The sequence below is a fragment of the Labeo rohita genome, chromosome 4 (assembly GCF_022985175.1).
Source record: "Labeo rohita strain BAU-BD-2019 chromosome 4, IGBB_LRoh.1.0, whole genome shotgun sequence".
In the NCBI taxonomy this organism is placed as follows: Eukaryota; Metazoa; Chordata; class Actinopteri; order Cypriniformes; family Cyprinidae; genus Labeo; species Labeo rohita.
Window position 1 is genome coordinate 33,445,497 of NC_066872.1, and position 12,209 is coordinate 33,457,705.

A 12,209-nucleotide genomic window follows, 5' to 3' on the forward strand; every position below is an offset into this window, starting at 1 on the left:
AGAGTGAAAGCACGTTTCCATCCTAAAGCGTAGCCTCTCTCTCTTTTATATCTCTTTCCCCTCCCTCATTCTCCTCACCATTTTAAATTTATCCGTCAGACTATGCAGTGTCGCTCCAGTAGTTCTGGAGAGCAGTGAAAATGCCTCTTCACTTTCAGGCTAAAATCCGCTTCACACACACACATACGCGCATTTATAAAGTTGCCAGCCATGAGAACTCCTCTCCATGCCAGATGAACATTCTCTGTGCACTGGTGGTCTGAAAACATGGCAAACACAAACATGCCATCTCTACTGGATCTCCTTTTCTCTCTCACGCGCACACACACGTCTCTAATGTTTGCCTCCAGATGCATTTATGGAGAATGGAAGCTGGATTAACTAAATTAAGGTTGTGTTTCAGGAAAGGACAAGGCTGGGTGGACATCACCACACAATGAATCTAAAAATCTAGGCCAGGTTTTTGTGTAGCATCTGGGATTGTGTTGAATCCTCAGAGACGCTGTCAGTCAGGTATGTCTTTAAAGTTGAGACCCTGAATAGTTAGCATGTAGTTAAAATAAACATTATGTGTGACCCTGGACCACAAAACCAGTCTAAGTAGCGCGGGTATATTTGTAGCAATAGCCAAAAATCATTAGGATATTAAGCAAAGATCATGTTCCATGAAGATATTTTGTAAATTTCCTATTGTAAATACATCAAAACTTAATTTTTGTTTAGTAATGCTAATTATAAATAAACTTATTTGTGACCCTGGACCACAAAACCAGTCTTAAGTAGCACGGGTATATATGTAGCAATAGCCAAAAATACATTGTATCAGCCAAATTTTCAATTTATGCTAAAAATTACTTAGGATATTAAGTAAAGATCGTGTTCCATGAAGCTATTTTTGTAAATTTCCTACCATAAATATATCAAAATTAATTTCTGATTAGTAATATGCACTACTAAAAAGTTCATTTAGACAACTTTAAAGGAGATTTTCTCAATATTTAGAATTTTTTGCAACGTCAGATTCTAGATTTTCAAATAGCTGTATCTCGGACAAATATTGTCCTATCATTACAAACCATACATCAATGAAAAACGTATTTGTGGTTTTGTGGTCCAAGGTCACATTTACTTTCTTAAAGGAATAGTTCACCCGAAAATGAAATTTAGCCGAAAATGTTCTCACTTTCAGGTCATACATGATGTAAATGAGTTTGTTTCTTCATTGGGAAAGATTTTGAGAAATTTAGCATTACATCACTTGTTCACCAATTGATCATCTGCAGTGAATGGGTGCCATCGGAATGAGAGTCCAAACTGTTGATAGAAGCATCACAATAATCCACACAACTCCAGTAAGTCAAGTAACGGATTGTGAAGTAAAACATCTGTGTAATTGTAAGAAAAAAATAGATTATTAAGGTGGTTTAACACTAAACCGTCACTTCTGGACAAAATAGCAGTCCACAATTCATAATATTGCTTTATCCAGTGAAAAAGCCCATTCCCTCTTGTCCTTTCCCATCAAAATCAACCAACATATTTGTTTGTAACTATTTTGGTCTGTTTTCACTTGTAAGTGGTGCTTGATTTGTACATATTTCTTTACTGATTCAGAAATGAGCCAGTAGAAAGGAGTATTACGGACAATCCCAGAACGCGTTAAATTTAAAATGTCTTAATAATGGATTTGTTTTTTAAAAACATGCAGCTTTTCACTTCACAAGACATTAATTAATGGACTGGAGTTGTGTGAATTGCTTGTGGATTATAGTGATGTTTTTATTAGCTTTTTGGACTCTCATTCTGACGGCACCCATTCACTGCAGTGGATCCGCAAGTGATGTAATGTTAAATTTCTGCAAATCTGTTCCAATCAAGAAACAAACTCATCTACATTTTGGCCTGAGAGTGAATACTTTTAGCCGCTTTTCATTTTTCAGTAAAGAATTACTTTAAAAACATGTTTTTGGTGTATGTAAGACAAGAAAATGTTCGTATTTGTAATCTTTTGTCAGAATAGCTCTCTTCCATTTTCTGTGTTCTTACATTAGTAATCCGTATCATTCTTCATCTGTGCGCTAAACGGATCCATGCCCTTTATTCCTGTCAGTCTTTTTGTGTCTACCTTTTTCCCGTTGACATGGTACCCACAAATGTTGGCTGTCTCTCAGCGCTCTTGGTTTTCTCCATCATTGCCTCTTAGAAATCAGAGGTTAATCTTCATTCTGTAAAGATTATTCCTCTCAGGGCAGATCTCGCTCTCATCTCCTCCCCTCAGAGCAGCTACAGGGGAAATACTCCTAAGTCCTCTCTACTTTATCAGTGCTTTTCCTCTCTTTCTACTTCTTTTCTCTGATAGCTTTTCAGATTGTTCCTGTTTGTGTGCTGTGTGAATGTTTCTGCCGGCTGTAATCGAAGAGAGTTTCTCACAGAGGGATTATGGATTCTCTCTCACTCTGTTTCTCAGGTACTCTAATCCCTGCCGAACTAACAGTTGGCTTTATGGGACTGACAACTGAACCGTCATTTCGGATTCCTTGTTATATCTTAAAGTATTAGTTCACCGAGAAAATGAAAATATTGTCATCATTTTCTCACCCTTATTTTAAACCTGTAGGATTTTCTTTCTTCTGTGGAACATATTTTGAAGAATGTTCACGCTGTCACATGATTTCATTCCATTGATGTCACATGGACTATTTTAACAATGTCCTTTCTAACTTTCTGGGTCTTAAATGTGCTTGCATTGCTGTCTACGCAGGCTCAGAAAGCTGTCCGATTTCACCAAATATCTTAATTTTGTGTTCGGAAGATGAATGAAGGTCTTACGGGTTTGGAACGACATGATTTGTCTAAACAATGAGGTGTGAATAACCTATCTACTGTAGGTTCTCTTAGGTTCTCTAATGCTGGTTTTGTGCACCTGTAGCACACAGGCCCTGTCGTGGGGCGACACAGAGTTCATTATTGTAATGTGGAGGCAGATGGCAGCCCTTTCCATGGGCTCCACTAGCCTGATGGCTCTATTCATTAGCAAGCTATATCCTCTAACATGCTCTCCAAATAATTTATAAACTGCAGACTTTCTCTATCTTCACCCACACTGCGGTCTGCTCTCCTCAGAGCCGCTAGCTAAGACACCATCTTGGAATAATTCTTCATTTGGATCAACTGTTGATAAATAATGTTTTCATTCTCTTGTGCACAAGGAGCGCTGCTGTATATAATAACCGCTCTGGTCATTTGTCTCCTGAAAAGTTTAACAGGTCCTTTGCTGCTTCTTTTTTTTATTCCATTTGCCCAAAAGGTTATTTTAATTGACCTGTTAAATATGGCTGGAACGTTTATTTTAATTGTTGCTAATGTAATTCAGGCAAAATGGGGCATGTAGAATTAATTGAACTTAGCTAAATAATGCATAAATGAAAGTCTCGTTGACTTTGTGCAGGTAAAAGGAGTGAGTGAGAGAGATTCTGAATGAGTGGATAGGACAGATTCAATCTTGAGACAGGTGAAGCATAAAAAAACATAAAATTAAAATTGACTATATTAATGTACATTCCTGTATTTATTATGTTTATTTATTCAAATATTTTTAGATTGCAGATCTTTATTCCTTTATTCCATGTATATCTTCTTTTCGAGTTACGTTTTGCCATCCTTTTTCTTTCTTTCTTTTTTTTTTTTTTTGTTTTATTTGGAAATTATGAAAGCCCATTTCTGCCACTGAATAAAATTTTTTAAAAATCATTGTGACTTTTTATCTCACAATTCTGACTTTTTTCTTAGAATTTTGTGATATAAACTCACAATTGCAAAAAATCAGAAGTGCAAGATAAAAACAGTTTTCATCTTGGATGGACGGATGGACAGTTGGGTGGTTGGATAATGGGTGGACAGATGGATGGATTGATGGATGGATGGACGGCTTGGTGGATAGATGGACGGATGGATGGATGGACAGATGGATGGATGGATGATGGGTGGACGGATGGATAAGGTATAGACGGATAGTTGGATGGACGAACAGACAGACAGATGATTGGATGGATGGACGGATGGATGGATGGATGGATGGAAGGATGGATGGACGGATGGACAGTTGGGTGGATGGATAATGGGTGGACAGATGGATGGATTGATGGATGGATCGACGGCTTGGCGGATAGATGGACGGATGAATGATTGGACGGATGGATGGATAGATGATGGGTGGACAGATGGATGAAGTATAGACGGATAGTTGGATGGACGGACAGACGGATGATTGGATGGACGGATGATGGATGGATGGATGGACGGACGGATGGATGATAAATGATGGTGGACGGATAGATGGCTTGATGGATGGATGGATGGATGGACTGAAAAAAACTGCCTTTTTTTTCTCGCAAATGTGAATTTTATATTTTGCAATTCTGACTTTTTTCTCTTGGAATTCTGAATTTTTTCTCTCTCAATTCTGACTTTTTCTCAGAATTGTGAGATATAAAGATATAAATATAAAGTGCGAGTTATAAAGTCCCATTTTAAAGGAGAAAAAAATCAATATGTTTGCAGAATTGCGAGTTTATGTCTCACAATTCTAATTTAATAATTCACAAATTCTCAGAATTACATGATATAAACTTGCAATTGTACGTTACAAAGTCAGAATTGTGAGACATTCGCAATTCTGAGAGAAAAGTCAGTTTATATAGCAATTCTGACTTTATAACTTGCAATTGCGATGATTTCTCAGAATTGTGAGTTTATATCAATTGTTTATAGCAATTGTGAGTTTATATCAGTTTTCTGAAAGAAAAAGGCAGAATTGCATGATGTAAACTTGCAATTGTAAGGAAAAAAGTTAGAATTGTGAGAAAGTTGCAATTACCTTTTTCACTTTTAGTTTTTTATTCAGCGGAAACTGGCTTCCATAGAAAATACCTCTCAATATAAAAGTAAAATGAGTTTATAAAAACTGCCAAATTAGACCTACAAGTTTTGTTTGACTCCCTGCTGGAAAAAAGAACCAGTGAAGCATCTTAAACCAGTCTGGTTTGCTGGTTTTATATGATTTAAGCTAGTCTACCTGGACTCGTAGCCAGACTGAACTGGTATTTGGTTAGTTTACCAACCAGCTTGAAGTTTCAACAAGAACTCTCTAAAACTTCCATACAGACCAGTCTGACCAGCTAAGAGAGACCAGCTGTGATCAGCAAATTGGTTTAAAGCCTCATTTAAAGTGTTTTGCCTGTCAGACTGGTCTGTATGGAGGTTTTAGAGAAGTTTTTAGCAGAAAAAAAGTGCAAATATTGTACCTTTAGTGGTACAACTTCAGGGCAGAACCCTTAATACGTCCATTTTATACCTCATCTACCCTTAGAAGATTCATTTTAGTACCTTGAAGTAGTAGCATATACCCTTAAGGTACTACTGTGAACATTTTAGGAGTAAATAAGGTACAACGCTTAGCAATTCTGGTGTAGATAGACATGTTTCCTGACATTTTAAACTCATGTTTGGTTAGTTTTGAAACAAAGTTTAGAGTTTTTGCTTGTTTTTATTCTCTTTTTGTCTCTCCCATGTGTGGCTATCTTTAAAAACACTTTTTTTCTTTTTAGAAGTGACAAGTTTCGGTGGATATTGTGTGTATGTGCGTGTCTGCAAGAGAGAGGGAGATCAAGGGAATCCAAGGTTACAGTCAACATGCATACTTCCTCCTGAGATTAAGGACACGATAATGAACTTCAGTGCTGCTGTCTTGGCGACAGGAGAGTGACCTTGTGGGCTGAAGGTGTGTGAGCGCCTGGTCTCGAGGTGCGTGTTTGTGAGGGATGAACCTTTCAGTGGGAGAAAAATGGAGGAGTCGCAGCAGAGGCCTTAGTGTGGCATGTGCTGATAGAAGTTTAACTTTCTTTTCTCAGCTACACCCCACTGTGTCTCCAACCAAAGTGAACTGAAGACTGGAAAAGTTACAAAGGATGTTTATACCCATTTATCATAGCTAGTTTCCTCCACAGTTCCCTAAGTTTTAGTGTTTTTGATAAGGTGCTTTGTATGGGGTGGTGTTGGAGACATGGCATGACCATTTGGAATTGAACTAAGAATGCTTTTTAGGTTCAAAATTAATTCCTTGAATTTATTTTGAATTGATGTAGCAAACCGGATACAGAATTGCAATTGAATTTGAAAATCATTTAGTAGAGTTGAACCAAAAATTGTAAACACAGGACTTATTAACATTAATGGAGAAAGTGCAATGCGCAGTTTGGCAGAATAAGTCCCGCTTTAAATATAAGAGCCATTAAAAACAACATTAATGTGTAAGTTCATTTGAGAAAATGTTGCTCATTTGAAATGTGTTAATTAAACATAAATTTAGGCAGCAGTTGAGATTTTAGCATTTGCCCATTTAGGTAGGTAGGAGTTGGTCTTGCATACCCGAAATTGCTATCGGGAGTCGTTGCAACTATGGTTCTCGAGTTAATCCTTAAAGAAATTTTTTATTTAAAGTAAAGTACAGCATTAAAAGATCAACTTTGATCGTCAACTTGACAAAATTGACTTGTTAGGAAGTTTTGAACAGATGGATGGATGGGTGGATGGATGATGGGTGGATGGATAGATAGGTGGATGGGTGGACGGATGGATGATGGGTGGATGGACGGATGAACGGATGAACGGATGGGCGGATGGATGATGGGTGGACGAACGGATGGATGATGGATGAATGGATGGACGGACGGATGGATGAGGATGGATGGATGGATGTATAGATGGATAGATGGACAGATGGATGGACGAATGATGGATGGATAAAAGGATGATGGATGGATGGATGGATGGATGGACAGATGAATGGATAGACGGACGGATGGGTGGATGGATGATAAATGATGGTGGATGGATGGATGGATGGATGGACAGATGAATGGATAGACGGACGGATGGGTGGATGGATGATAAATGATGGTGGATGGATGGATGGACAAACGGATGGATGGCCTGATGAACGGATGGACGGATGGATGGATGGATGGATAGATGGACAGACTGATGAACGGATGGATGGATGGATGGATGGATGAAAGTATGGATGGACGGATGGGTGGATGATGGATGGATAGATGGAAGAATAATGGATGGACAGATGGGTGGATGTATGATGGATGGACGGATGGATGATGGATGAACATAGACGGATGGATGGATGGATGGATAGACAGATGGAAGGACGGAAGGATGGATAATGGAAGGATGGATGGACGAACAGACGGATGCACGAATAGACGGACGGATGGATGGATGGATGAATGGATAGAAACAGTAGCTGTATAACTGCCTACTTCCAGACTAGGTAATACATTTGTTAAAGAACTTCACGACTGATAAATATTGTATATATTTGTGTGGTATTGTCAGTTGTCATTTGACCTATGACATCAGTTACATTGTTTTCCCTGCATTCACGACTCTTCTCCCATGGCCTCATGGGGGATAGTAAAGTGTCCGTAGGCGCTTTTGATTCTTGGTGGAATAGTAGGTCATCTGGGTACTTTTCGCCAGCATACTATATAGTAGGAATGTATGCATATTCAGATGCATGAGAGTCTCTAAATTACAAAAATTACACACTTCACCTTGAAAGTCACAATGAAATGAAGCCGCAACAGATCTTTTGTATTGTGACATACATCCGAGCAGGCACTTGGTTTTATGAATCGGTTGTTAATTGGATTTTGAGATGTGGGCGTTGCACTCTTTAAGTGGATGTAGATGAACATGAGCTTGCAGTAGTGGGGTTTAATCTAACTAAATGATTGGAGAAGTCCAGTATATGCTACGAGAAAGAAGTCTTACCATTTTCACTAGAAGATCCTGTGATGACAAAACAAAGATTACACAATCAAAAAAGAATATAAGCATAGATGTACTGTCCAAAATAAGATCCATAGCATGCATTTAGAAAACAGACAGTGTGAATTTCCATTTCATGCTGACTTTAAGTAACAAGCCTTGGACGTAGAATTTAGCTTCCTTGTGGTAATTTGACAGGTAGAGCCAGTGTGTAAATGTCAGTGATCCACAGGTGCACACTGACTCAAGCATTCAGTACACATATACTTTTCTCTCTCTGAGCTGCTGTTTTGTAGGCAGAGTGTACTGAACATAAACCTATCCATGTGTGAACTCAATCCCTTTTACTGTGAGACTGGAAAACTGGTTTTCCCTTTGAGGGGATTTGAATGATTTCCTCTGCTAGTGTATCTGCCCCCCTCCCTCTCATGTACTCTCCGCTGTTCATCCCTCCCTCTGAGGAGCGCTGAAATGTCTTCAGTCCCTTTTACAAGGCAGTAATGTCCTCTTCCCTGTCCTAATCCTACACAACCCCCTTTTTTTATTTGCGTGGCACGGGAAGGAGAGAGATATGCTTCTATTAAACAAGCTTACAGCGTCACGCCGGACCGGAACTGCTTGATAAACTGGGCATAATAAGAGATTGGAATGAGAAAAGATAAAAGTGATTCATTTCTTTTTTTCGGTCACATTCGGAATATATTGTCTGATTCAACAAATGTCAAGTGTCTGTCTCAAGAGAATCGTTCGCTCTTTTTCCTCCAACACACACACACATGCGCAGGCGGGAGCATTATCGGTTTGTATATGACTGCTTTCGCGTCCGCTTTTATTGGTTTGTGTCTCGAGGTTGGGAGATTCCACCAAGGGAACGTGTGGAGAAAAATAAACCCGTCTCCATTTTGACTCACCTGCAAAGCTGTGTAATTTCTGTTAGACGTGTTAAAGCTCCCTCACATCCTCCTGCTAAGAGCGCTGGGATTCGAAGAACTGTTCCCTTTCCGATGAATCTGCACACACACCTGCTTTTTGGTATGTGTGTGTGTGTTATTGTAGAGGAGCGATAACATACAGCACACACACACACATAAACGCCATATATATGTCAGCTCCAGATGAAGGGGGGTCCTCTTGACCCTTCCTCGTGGCTATCCTGTTGACCATAGATGGCTCTAAATCTCATTTCAACACATTTATTAAATGCTTATGCTCTTACTAATCTTGCATTACATTTTTTTTTTTCAAAATAAAGAGTTTTTTAAGCAGTCATGTAGTTTTAGAGCTTTATACATGTTAATTTTTCATTATATTTATGTACAGATAAGCTATTTTCATCCACATTAGTCATCATAACCTATAGGCCTAATTAAGTGTAATCATTTAATCTGATTTTAATAGTCTATTGTTTATACACTTGAAATTATATACTTGTAATTAATTTAAAAAAAAAAAGAAGATTAATTATAATAATAAAAAAAACATTGACATGAACTAAGAATGAATAATACTTCTACAGGACTTATTAATCTTAGTTAATGTTCATTTCAACATTTACTAATGCATTATTAAAATCAAATGTGCTTGTTAGAATTAGTTTATGCACTGTGAACTAACATAAACAATGAATGGCTGTATTTTCATTAATAACATTACTAAAGATTAATAAATACTGTAATGAATGTATTAACTAGCATTAACTAATGGAACATTATTGTAAAGTGTTACCAAAAAAATATATAAAAATATTTATGTCCAGTATTTATATGACGTATGTAGTAATATTCTGAATAAGCTTTTATTTTTATATTTATTTATATATTTATTTTTAAGCCTGTCAAACGATTAATCGCAATTAATCACATCCAAAATAAGTTTGTTTACATACTATGAGTGTGTACTGTGTATAGTTATGTATATATAAATACACACATATACATGTATATATTTGTGATGCTTGTTAACATTAGTTAATGCACTGTGAACTAACCTGAACAATGAATGACTGTATTTTCATTAATACATTACCAAAGATTAACAAATACTGTAATGAATGCATTAACTAGCATTAACTAATGGAACCTTATATTTATATACAGTATTTATATAAAATATTTAGTAATATTTTAAATTCGCTTTTATTTTTATATTTATTCAAACGATTAATCATGATTTAATCGTGATTAATCGCATCCAAAGTCAGTTTGTTTACATACTATATGAGTGTGTACTGTGTATATTTATATATACATATAAACACACACACATACATGTATATATTTGTGATGCTTGTTAACATTAGTTAATGCACTGTGAACTAACATAAACAATGAATGAATGTTCATTAACTAACATTAACGAAGATTAATAATTACTATAATAAATGTATTGTTCATTGTTTATTCATGTTAGTTAATAACTAATGGAACCTTATTGTAAAGTGTTACCAAAAAACTATGTAAAAATATTTATATACAGTATTTAATATTATAAAATATTTAGTAATATTTTGAATTCGCTTTTATTTTTATATTTATTAATATATTTATTTTTATAGGCCTGTCGAATGATTAATTACGATTAATCGCATTAAAAAAAAAGTTTATGTTTACATACCATATGTGTGTGTACTGTGTATATTTATTGTGCATATATACATACACATACATACATGTATATATTAAGGAACATTTTAGATTTATATATAAAATATTTATATTTATATATAATCTAAATTATATACAAGTAATATATATACATATATATATATATATATGTATATATATATATATATACACTACCGTTCAAAAGTTTGGGGTCAATACATTTTTATTGTTTCTTTCTTTTTTTTTTTTTTTTTTTTTTAAGAAATTAATACCTTTATTCACCAAGGATGTATTAAGTTAATAATTAAAAGTTTATTAAAAGTTCATAATAAATAATTTACATTGTTATAAAATATTTATATTTTGAATAAACACTGTACTTTTTAAACTTGTTATTCATGAAAGAATCCTGAAAAAAAAAAATCACAGGTTCCAAAAAATATTTGGCAGCACAACTGTTGAATAATCCGACATTGATCATTCTAATAATAAATCCGCATATTAGAATGATTTCTGAAGGATCATGTGACACTTAAGACTGGAGTAACAGCTGATAAAAATTCAGCATTTCATCACAGGAATAAATTCTATTTTAAAGTATGTTAAAATAAAAAACATTACTTTTATATTGTAAAAACATTTAGCAATATTACTGTTTTTTTTCTATATTTTTAATCAAATAAATGCAGCCTTGATGAGCATAAGAGACTACTTTAAAGACTATTACAAGTCTTACTGACCCCAAACTTTTGAACGGTAGTGTATATACATACCATTTACATATATATATATATATATATATATGTGTGTGTGTGTGTGTGTGTATATGTGTATGTATGTATGTACATAATAAATATACACAGTACACACACATATGTAAACAAAACTTTTATTTTGGATGCGATTAATTGCAATTAATCGCGATTAATCGTTTGACAGTTGTAGTTTTTGTAAATTTATTTGTATTATATTATATTTATGTATATTTGTAAGTTTGTTTAGCTGTATTTTTGTTTCACTTTTGGTTGTAATCATTTTAATATTTAACATTTCAACTTATTTTAGTTTGTTGTCAATGAATCAGTTCTAATTTTTCAGTTTAATTTACAGCTTTATTTCAACTAACATAGTTTTAGTTAAAGTTAACATTAACAACACTGATAAAAATGATTTGTAAAATTGTAATTAATTCTGGTGCATCTCTGTGCCTAAGACTGTTAATTAATCTGTCATTAATTTTATTAGTCATATGCCTTCAAAAACCCACACATTTAGCCAAATCAGAGTTTGAACAGTTCTGCACAGCTGTCACTTCTCCACCTTGTTTTCTTATTATATATCTGTCAAGTTGATTTCACCTGGTGCATGTTGGGTTGTCATGTATGTTGCCCTTATACTAAGGCCCATTGGTGTCCTGCTTTGTGCCTGACCTACTGCTAACCCCTTTCCATATGAGCCTATAAGGCTGATCAGCCTGTCAGGCACAAAGCAGGACATCTTGTGCAATAGTGTACAGCTCTTAGTCCCGTTTCTATTTCAGATCTCATTCATTTCTTCCTTCAGTAGCTCTATTTTTGAAAAGCCAATATCATCATATGCAAATACCCATATAATTACTAGTCATATCTTATAAATAGCTCTTTTACATTCATTGCATCCTGTTATCAGCAGGACAGAAGTCATTGACGTTGTTTATGTGTGTGGTTTGGTTTTTTCAGTGGACATCTTCATAGACAAAAGAAGCCCATTAGGGGTTGTTGAGGG